Source organism: Arachis hypogaea, chromosome 10 (genome assembly GCF_003086295.3).
Source record: "Arachis hypogaea cultivar Tifrunner chromosome 10, arahy.Tifrunner.gnm2.J5K5, whole genome shotgun sequence".
Taxonomy (NCBI): domain Eukaryota; kingdom Viridiplantae; phylum Streptophyta; class Magnoliopsida; order Fabales; family Fabaceae; genus Arachis; species Arachis hypogaea.
The window spans coordinates 22,709,825-22,720,503 of record NC_092045.1 but is presented as its reverse complement, the minus strand read 5'-3'; the positions used below and the strand labels follow the sequence as shown (position 1 = coordinate 22,720,503).

At 37.2% G+C, this 10,679-nt stretch overlaps 1 non-coding gene across 1 annotated transcript; it reads left to right on the top strand.

Annotated features, from left to right (window-relative positions):
• The first annotated feature begins 620 nt into the window (after positions 1-620).
• LOC112719151 (small nucleolar RNA R71) lies at positions 621-724 on the top strand. Its single transcript, XR_003161465.1, has one exon. It is a non-coding gene; the product is annotated as a small nucleolar RNA R71 (small nucleolar RNA).
• Positions 725-10,679: the final 9,955 nt, after the last annotated feature.

The window sequence follows — 10,679 nt, the reverse complement described above, 5'->3', positions numbered from 1 at the left end:
TCATGAAACTGAAAGTGGCCTTTGACAGATCAGAGACTAGATTGGCTAAATTAGAAGTGTTTTGTTCAGAATTCTCTGTCTGTTGCTGAGAAGATTATGGAAAAGGCTTGCTATTGCTCAGCCTATTGCGTCCACCATTGTTAAAGCCTTGTTGAGGCTTTTGTTGATCCTTCCATGAGAAATTTGGATGATTTCTCCATGATGAGTTATAGGTGTTTCCATAAGGTTCACCCATGTAATTAACCTCTGCCATTGCAGGGTTCTCAGGATCATAAGCTTCTTCAGAAGCTGCCTCTTTAGTACTATTGGATGCATTTTGCCATCCATTCAGACTTTGAGAAATCATGTTGACGTGCTGAGTCAACACTTTGTTCTGAGCCAATATGGTATTCAGAGCATCAATTTCGAGAACTCCTTTCTTCTGAGGTATCCTATTATTCACGGAATTCCTCTCAGAAGTGTACATGAATTGGTTGTTTGCAACCATGTCAATGAGTTCTTGAGCCACTTCAGGCGTTTTCTTTAGGTGAATAGATCCACCTGCAGAATGGTCCAATGACATTTTCGAAAATTCAGATAGGCCATAATAGAATATATCTAATATGGTCCATTCTGGAAACATGTCAGATGGACATCTTTTGGTTAGATGCTTGTATCTTTCCCAAGCTTCATAGAGGGATTCACCATCTTTTTGTTTGAAGGTTTGAACATCCACTCTAAGCTTGCTCAGCTTTTGAGGAGGAAAGAATTTATCCAAGAAGGCAGTGACCAGCTTATCCCAGGAGTCCAGGCTATCCTTGGGTTGTGAATCCAACCATATTCTAGCTCTGTCTCTTACAACAAAAGGGAAAAGCATGAGTCTGTAGACTTCAGGATCAACTCCATTCGTCTTTACAGTCTCACAGATCTGCAAGAACTCAGTTAAAAACTGATAAGGATCTTCAGATGGAAGTCCATAAAACTTGCAGTTTTGTTGCATTAAAGCAACTAGTTGAGGCTTAAGCTCAAAGTTATTGGCTCCAATGGCAGGAATGGAGATGCTTCTTCCATCAAATTTGGATGTTGGCTTTGTAAAGTCACCAAGAATTCTCCTTGCATTATTATTATTTTTGGCTGCCATCTCCTTCTCTTGTTCTAATGTTTCTGAAAGGTTACCTTTAGATTGTTGTAACTTAGCTTCTCTTAATTTTTTCTTCAGAGTCCTTTCAGGTTCTGGATCAATTTCAACAAGAGTGCCTTTATCCTTGTTCCTGCTCATATGAAAGAGAAGAAAACAAGAAAAGAAAGAGGAATCCTCTATGTCACAGTATAGAGATTCCTTTATGTTAGTAGAAGAAGAAAGAGTGAAGAATCCAAACACAAGGGATAGATTATGTTCGGATTTTTAGATGAAGAGAGGTGAAGAGAAGTGTTAGTAAATAATTAATTAAATAGAATAAGAAAAGAGAGGGAGAATTCAAAAATAATTTTAAAAAGGTGTTAGTAATTTTCGAAAATTAGAGATAAGATAAGATTAAAATTAAAATTTAAAACAAAAAAGAATTTTTTTGAAAGAGAGGTGAGATATTTTCGAAAATTAGAGAGGGAAAAGTAGTTAGGTGGTTTTGAAAAAGATAAGAAACAAACAAAAAGTCAAAGAGTTAGTTGAAAAAGAAATTAAAATCAAAATTTTAAAAAGATAAGAAGATAAGAAGTTAGATAAGATATTTTGTAATCAAATTTTGAAAAAGATAAAATTTTTGAAAAAGATAAGATAAAAGATAAAAAGATTTAATTCAAAAATTTGAAATTACTTATTTCACTAACAAGAAACTACAAGATAAGATTCTAGAACTTAAAGATTGAACCTTTCTTAACAAGAAAGTAACAAACTTCAAATTTTTGAATCAATCACATTAATTGTTAGCTAATTTTCGAAAATATGATATAAAGATAAGAAAAAGATTTTGAAAAATATTTTGAAAAAGAATTTTTGAAATTTTCGAAAAATAAAAAAAATGAAAAAGATATAATTTTTGAAAAAGATTTTGAAAAGATAAGATTTTTAAAATTGAAAATTTGACTTGACTTGTAAGAAACAACTAATTTTGAAAATTTTTGACTAAGTCAACTCAAATTTTCGAAAATTTGGAGAAAAATAAGGAAAAGATATTTTTTATTTTTGAATATTTTAATTATGAGAGAGAAAAACACAAACATGACCCAAAACATGAAAATTTTGGATCAAAACACATGATGCATGCAAGAACACTATGAATGTCAAGATGAACACCAAGAACACTTTGAAGATCATGATGAACATCAAGAACATATTTTTAAAAAAATTTTGATGCAAAGAAAACATGCAAGACACCAAACTTAGAAATCTTTAATGCATGGACTCTAACAAACGAAAAATGCACATGAAAAACAACAAACAACACAAAACAAGAAATCATCAAGATCAAACAAGAAGACTTGTCAAGAACAACTTGAAGATCATGAAGAACACTATGAATGCATGAGATTTTCGAAAAATGCAAGAAAAATTTTTAAAGCATGCAATTGACACCAAACTTAAAAATTGACTCAAGACTCAAACAAGAAATACAAAATATTTTTGGTTTTTATGATTTTATGAATTTTTTTGTATTTTCTTTAATTTTTTTCGAAAAACATTATTAGAAAAACGAAAAAGAAAAGAAAAATTTTGAAAAAGATTTTTTGAAAAGAAAATTACCTAATCTGAGCAACAATATGAACCGTCAGTTGTCCATACTCGAACAATCCCCGGCAACGGCGCCAAAAATATGGTGGACGAAATTGTGATAAAAGAGTTCCAGGCACTGGTAGAGAAGCTCACAACTCCATTCAACTTAACCAGCAAGTGTACTGGGTCATCCAAGTAATACCTTACGTGAGTAAGGGTCGATCCCACAGAGATTGTTGGTATGAAGCAAGCTATGGTCACCTTGTAAATCTCAGTTAAGTGGATTCATAGGGTCAAATGTAATTGGATTAGATAATTTAAAAGATAAATAAAATAAAAAGGGATAGAAATACTTATGTAAATCAATAGTGGGAATTTCAGATAGGCGTGTGGAGATGCTAGAATCCTTTCGAATCTCTACTTTCTTATTGCTCTCATCCAATCCTTCTTACTCCTTTCCATGGTAAGCTGTATGTTGGGAATCACCATCATCAACGGCTACTTTTAATCCTCTCGGGAAAATGGTCCTATGCGCTGTCACTGCACGGCTAATCGTCTGGAGGCATCACCCTTGTTGATAGCTACATCCCATCCTCTCAGTGAAAATGGTCCAAATGCTCTGTCACAGCACGGCTAATCATCTGTCGGTTCTCAATCAGGTTGGAGTAGAATCCATTGATTCTTTTGCATTTGTCATCACGCCCAGCCTTCAGGAGTTTGAAGCTCGTCACAGTCATTCAATACCGGAATCCTACTCGGAATACCACAGACAAGGTTAGACTTTTCGGATTCCCGAGATCCTACTTGGAATACCACAGACAAGGTTAGACTTTCCGGATCCCCATGAATGCCGCCATCTATCTAGCTTATACCACAAAAATTCTGTTGGGGAATCTAAGAGATATACGCCCGGCCTAGAGTAGAACGGAAGTGGTTGTCAATCACGCGCATTCATAGGTGAGAATGATGATGAGTGTCACGGATCATCACATTCATCAAAGTGTTGTGCAACGTATATCTTGGAATAAGAATAAAAGAGAATTGAATAGAAAGTAATAGTAATTGTATTGAAACTTGAGGTACAGCAAAGCTCCACACCCTTAATATATGGTGTGTAAAAACTCCACCGTTGAAAATACATAAGTGAAAGGTTCAGGCATGGCCGAATGGCCAGCCCCCTAAAACGTGATCAATAGCCTCTTAAGATGAAGAATAAAACAAAACTGAGACCAAAGATGAAACGTGGTCAAAAGACGACTAATACACTAGTAAAAAGTCTTATTTATACTAAACTAGCTACTAGGGTTTACACGAGTAAGTAATTGATGCATAAATCTACTTCCGGGGCCCACTTGGTGTATGTTTGGGCTGAGCTTGATCTATCCACGAGCTGAGGCTTTTCTTAGAGTTGAACGCCAAGTTATAACGTGTTTTGGGCGTTCAACTCCGGATCATGACGTGTTTCTGGTGTTTAACTCCAGACAGCAGCATGTACTTGGCGTTCAACGCCAAGTTACGTCGTCAATTTCCGAATAAAGTATGGACTATTATATATTGCTGGAAAGCTCTGGATATCTACTTTCCAATTTCGTTAAAAGCGCGCCATTTGGAGTTCTGTAGCTCCAGAAAATCCATTTCGAGTGCAGGGAGGTCAGATTCCAACAGCATCAGCAGTCCTTTTGTCAGCCTTTTGCAGAGTTTTGCTCAAGTCCCTTAATTTCAGCCAGAAATTACTTGAAATCACAGAAAAACACACAAACTTATAGTAAAGTCCAGAAATGTGAATTTAACATAAAAACTAATGAAAACATCCCTAAAAGTAGCTTGAACTTACTAAAAACTACCTAAAAATAATGCCAAAAAGCGTATAAATTATCCGCTTATCACTAAGGGAAAACGTTGATAAATCTGCTACAGAGGGGTATGTCTTGCTGGGTTGTGTATTTAAGATTTTGGTGTGTTTTGTTTGGTAATAATTGTATCTTGTTTCGCAGGGAGAACCAAGCTGACCTACGATCGACAGAAGGTCGCTATGTGTCCTCTAAAACGTAAGAAGCTTTATTATTTAATAAAATCTTGTTATCATGATTTGGATGCATTTTGTGGAACCATTTGGGTGTATTTTGTGGATCAAGTTGGGTGTATGTTGTTTACTAAGTTGGGATATTTCGTTTGTTTTGTTGGGTGTATATTGTCCATTCGGTTGGTTGTATCTTGTGCATTCATTTGGGTGTATTTTATACCTGTATCTTATTTTGTCTGAATAACATAAAATCTGTTTAGACTACCGGCTGTGAACTTGGGAAGTGATGATCCTTACTCTCAAGGACGCACAGAACAGAGTAGTGTAAACCAGCCATCACAGAGCATGTAATTTCTCTTTCAAATAACCGTTACTTTTGTTCTTCTATTACCTTCTATTTCTAATTCTGTATATATTTTTTTTAGAAAAAAAAGCCCTTTATTATTTTATTCAAGAAAAAAAAGGCAGCAAAAAAAAGCAAAAACTGCAAGTATGTAAGTTCTCAAAAAACAAAGCCTGTCTTCTTTTTGAATTGTTCGGGTGTATTTTTTGACCTTCTTTGGGTGTATTTTAGGTTGATTCCGACTGATTCGAATATGATGGTTGTGAGGGAACAAACACCGTCGGAAGCGCTTGCAGTGTGAGTTTTCCAAGAATATTTCAACCTTATAACCTTATTATTTTCAAATACGTTGTTAACCTTTCATTTTTCTTCTTGTTTAGAGTCCCGATCCAGGTTTTTGTGCCGGCATCCCAAACAACCACTGAGACAGATTTTGAACCAACCCCTATGCTACGGATTGAAGGGACTACAGAAACGTAAGAAATAGTATTGGGTGTATATTTGTTTAGAGTTTGGGTGTATATTTGCTAACAGTTTGGGTGTATATTGTTCCTGATCAATTTTTTTTACGCCATGATTAATTTTGTGTAACTGTGCAGCACTCCTGAACCCCCCAAACAACTTCAAGAAACCACATCCATGCTTCCCCCAGCTCCAACTAAAATGTAAGTTCATCAGACTAAAATCAATCTTTGCTTATCATCCGAATATTCTTATTCTTACTCTTATTCTTATACATCATGACGCAGTCATCCAGCCGCAGAAGACGCTGCTGCCCTGTTGATGATGGCACAGACAGCAACCTATGTTCCTAAAACAGATCCGGGGATGCCATCATTCAGCCTTGGATTGACTGATTCAAGCCAGGAGGGGGCGTCAACGCAGGAGACAGAAAGGGAAAAATCTCCAGAAACTGCAAATTTGCTAGAACAATTAGACGATTTGGTCCAAAAATTAGCAAGCAGTGCGGCGAAGGGGAAAAACGAAAGTCCACAAATTCAGAGGGAGACTGGGGGAGAAAGTTCTACAAAGTTTGAAACTCCTGGGGGAATAAATCAAATTCCAGATGATATGAAACAAAAGTGCTACATCTGGGGGACAAGACTGAAGGAAGATGCAGATGGCAATACTAATGAGTATGAGGAGATATGCACTCTGATTGGCCAAGGAGAATACATTTTGATCAGAATGCACCTTGCATCCCTCCAGGCAAAAAGTGATATAGAATCTCAGGTAATATTAGAATAACATTAATGTTTTTACACCAAAGTCAACTGCAATGTTTATTAATGTAAAATTGATTTCGGCATATATTTCTAGATTGTATCTGCCATCTGCCTCATCCTCAACCAGAAAAATGAAAAGAGGTTTCAGGAACAAATATACTGTCTCCCCCCCGATATTATGGTAAGTGTTACTTCTACGAACTTTGGGTGTATTTTCTGTATTGATTTGGGTGTATTTTTTAGGTTCGATTGGGTGTAAGTTGTGTATTTTCAGTATTTCATTTCTTGTTTCGCAATTCTTGCAGAGCATGGCACTTTCGGATCACCCAAAGGGGGAATTCATATCACCGAAAACGAAAAAGGAATTCACGGTGGAAGCCTACCCAAGTTTCATTCCCTTCATAAATAGAAAAAAATTAACTTCGCATCCATATGTAAGTTTTCGTTTGCTAAATTTGTTAGTACGCTTATTTACTTATATGCCAAATAAAATAACACACTATTGAAATGTGGCAATCCTTCAGATTTTTGCTCCTATTTGCCACTCGGGGCATTGGTGGTTATGGCTGATAAATACAACAAAGCGGAAATGTCAAATACTTGACCCGCTACACAAAAAAGCTCCAAGCAATGAGAGAAAGGACATTAATAAATTCACTGTAAGTTGCCTCTGTCTTCTTTACTTTAATAGATAGGTCTATTTTGTTAGTTGTGTTGGGTGTATATTGTCCATTCAGTTGGGTGTATCTTGTCCATTCATTCGGGTGTATTACTAATTTGTTTTGGTATTTAAGGGATATGTATTTTCAAGATTGATAACATATGCCGGCGGGGAACCTCTGGAGAAAGGGGAGAACGAGAAGAAAATTAAAGCATCATATGTTAAAATATCAGGCCAAAAAACAAGGTATAAATTTGTGACTCTGAACATTAAACTTTCCTAAATGAGATTTGTAATTTATTTTCTTCGTTTTCAGCTATGACTGCGCTATCTACGTTATGAAGTGGCTTGAGTTAATTGAGCCGGAAAACATCAAAAGGGGAAGTATGAATGGGATAATTGGCCACAGGTAACTGTCTTTAGAACTATATAACTCTCTATTACTTTACTGAATTAATATTGCTGTTTAAGCAGAATATACTTTTTAATTTTACGAGGAGGTGGACCACTATAGAGTGGAGTATGCTTCTCGGATACTATTCAGTGAGATGAATAAACAGAGAGATCGGGCAATTAGAGAGAGTAGTGCTATAAGGCTGTTGAAGCCATCCTCTGTATTATTGAGTCCGTTTTGTCAGATTAATTCTGCTGATATAGAAACTGGGTAATCCAACTGCTGGGTAGTTTGTAAATTGAACAAATGATGTAAATATTTGCCATTTATCAACAACTTCTATTCCATGTATATTTTTTCCCATAGTTAAACTATCTGTGCTGGTAAACTGTCTGTGATGTATTCAAAAGCTGTATTACAGGTGGTAAAATATAAAGAAAAAATCAAGGCATATATAAACGCAAATCATAAACGGTTACACCCAACGCAAGTTTAATAATACACCCAAGATTTCATAAAATATACACCCAACTGTCTGTGCTGTATTCAAAATGTATGAATTACATGTACTAAAATATGAAGAAAAATATCAAATGAAATATACACCCATAACCTGCGAATTTTTATAGCTTTTGTTCTATATGTATCTATATATGTGTCTATATGTAAATTGTGAATTAACAAAAATACACCCAAAAGAACAGTGCTTTTACACCCATATTCTATAAAACTATACACCCAAAGAGTTATCCCCTGCTGCTGGTACCCTGAACTGATAATTCATAACGTGTCCTTGATATTGGCTGGAATTTGAATGCGCCGCTGATGCAGCATCAAACAGGTTTATCTGAATATAACACTCACACATTAGCTAAACTATTAACGAGAAAAATAAACTCAATCGCCACAAATTTAAAGAACATTACTTTTACCTCGCTTAAACCTTTCGTCTTCTTCTTCTTTGTGGCATTTGCAATCTGTTTCTCCAACTTTGAACGTAGCCTATTTTTTGGACGTCCTCTTGTTCGAATCCTTGGCGGGCTTTGAAGCTCGTTAACAGATTCTAAGTTGGCGTCTTCGTGGGATAAAGAAGATGTTCCCTTCCTTTTGGCTTTTAATGCTTCCATCTCGGCCATGACGTTATCGTACGCACGGTGCGGAATTGCAGTCAGCTTCTCTGATTCAGAGGTAAATTCGTAAATATTTTGCGAACGAAAAACCAATTGGTCGAACCTCTTGCTTCTTGGCTCCATTAGTGGCTCGTCGTGGCTGCTCTTGATGTGTGTGTGTCGCCTCTTTACCTTCTTACTCCATCGTTCTAGTATATATCTAAGGGACACTTGGCTTACTTGTTCGAAGCTTAACACGCTTAGTGCGTGACGGCACAGTATCCCTCTCGACTCGAATAATAAAGATTGGCATTTTACCTCAGCTGCAACTGAGTCGTAGGTAACTGCGAACTTGTTAAATATTAAGCTGGAAACTTGTTCTCCGACTTCGTATATTGAATAGCCTAGAGCGGAATTCTTTAATCTGGTGATACAATTCGCCTTTCCTCTGAATTGCGCTTGGACTTCCCTAAACTTTCCGTGAGTGTACGCATCTTGAAACTGAGCTTCAATGGGGGATTTGGTTGCACACGGTATGACCGTATGAAAATCTGCAGCATCTGATTCTCTCTCTGCTTGCTCCCTACTTCCGAGGCAATTATCGTATTGTTTGACGAACTGAATAAGCGAGATGTTCCGGGTGATGTACTTGTTAAAAAATGAATGCATGCTCTCGCTCCTTTGTGTGCTTCTCATCCCTGCCCAGAAGTGGTGATCTAGATAGATAGGAACCCATATGTGACGGTCTTCGTACAGATCTGCATAATACACCCAAACACAGACTGTAAAATACACCCGAGAGAACATACAATTTACACCTTTGCTGCAGATTTTAAAAACACATTACCTGAAAGCCACTTGTTGTCCGCAAGACCAAAATTCAGCAGAAAATCGTTCCAATTCCTATCGAATGAGTCTTTGCTATGAGAGTTCCAAACAACAAGGCTCATTTCTTGTTCGATATCGGCATGTCTCTTGTACCCGTTTAATTTGCTTGGAATCTTCTTCACGATGTGCCAAATACACCAGCGGTGAACTGTTGTTGGCATACAGGCCTCTAAAGCCCTTTTCATTGATGCGCACTGATCGGTGAGAAACCCTTTCGGAGCGTTTCCTCCCATGCAACGAAGCCAGCGTTGAAATAACCATCTGAATGATTTAATTTCTTCGTTCTTCATCAAAGAGCATCCGAGAAGTGTTGACTGACCGTGGTGATTCACCCCGACAAAAGAACCACAAACCAAATTATACCTAAAACAAATTACCATGGTCCAGAATGCAAAATCATTAGGTACACCCCAACAAATGCTTAGAATACACCCAATGAAATAGCCAATATACACCTCTACTGCGGATTCGTAAAAATAAATTAATTTAGCATCATAAACAAGGACAGTTTGTTACCTGTTTGTATTGTAGGTGGTGTCGAATGAAATGACGTCTCTGAAATACTCAAAGGCGGCTCTGCTTCTTGCATCGGCCCAAAAAGCCAGCTTAATCGATTGATCCTCCTCGAGTTCGAGCTCAAAAAAGAAATTCGGATTCTTCTCTTTCATTCTTAAGAAATATTTCCCGAATTCCTTTGCATCTTCTTGTTCGGAAACATTCCGCACTTCCCTAGTAATGTAATTCCTCTCGTCCTTTTCGATAAAATTTAACTTGCGGTGACCCCCGGCAGCCGCAACAAATGATTGGTAGGTTTTGCTTGGTCTGATACCGGCCTCCTCATTATTCTCTATCGTACGACGAATGGACATGCATAGTTCCCTATGCTGTTTGAGCATCTCTGCTTTGCTTGGACAGCAGGGGTGTGAATGATCCAGCACAACCTTTGAAATGATCCAAGCACCGACATCCTTCAATGTGTGTATATAAATTCTTGCAGGACAGTTTAAATTGGCTGTCGGATTGGTCTTCTCGGTCGTAGATATTTTAGATTTCCATTTTCCCTCTCTGCTACATGTAATCAGTTGATTCTTAATCTCGTTTTCCTTCCTATTTGTGCACCGAACTCTTGTAGAGAAACCTGCAGCCTTGGCGTAGTTCCTGTAAAATTTTCCAGCATCTTCAAGGGTGGTAAAGGTCATTCCGACCTTCGGAACAAGCTCGTCATCAACAACCGAGAGAGGCTGCACAATACACCGTGTCAAAACTGTGAATACACCCATAGATATGATTCAAATACACCCAATCATGTCTAATATGATACACCCGAACCGCAACAACTCAACTAC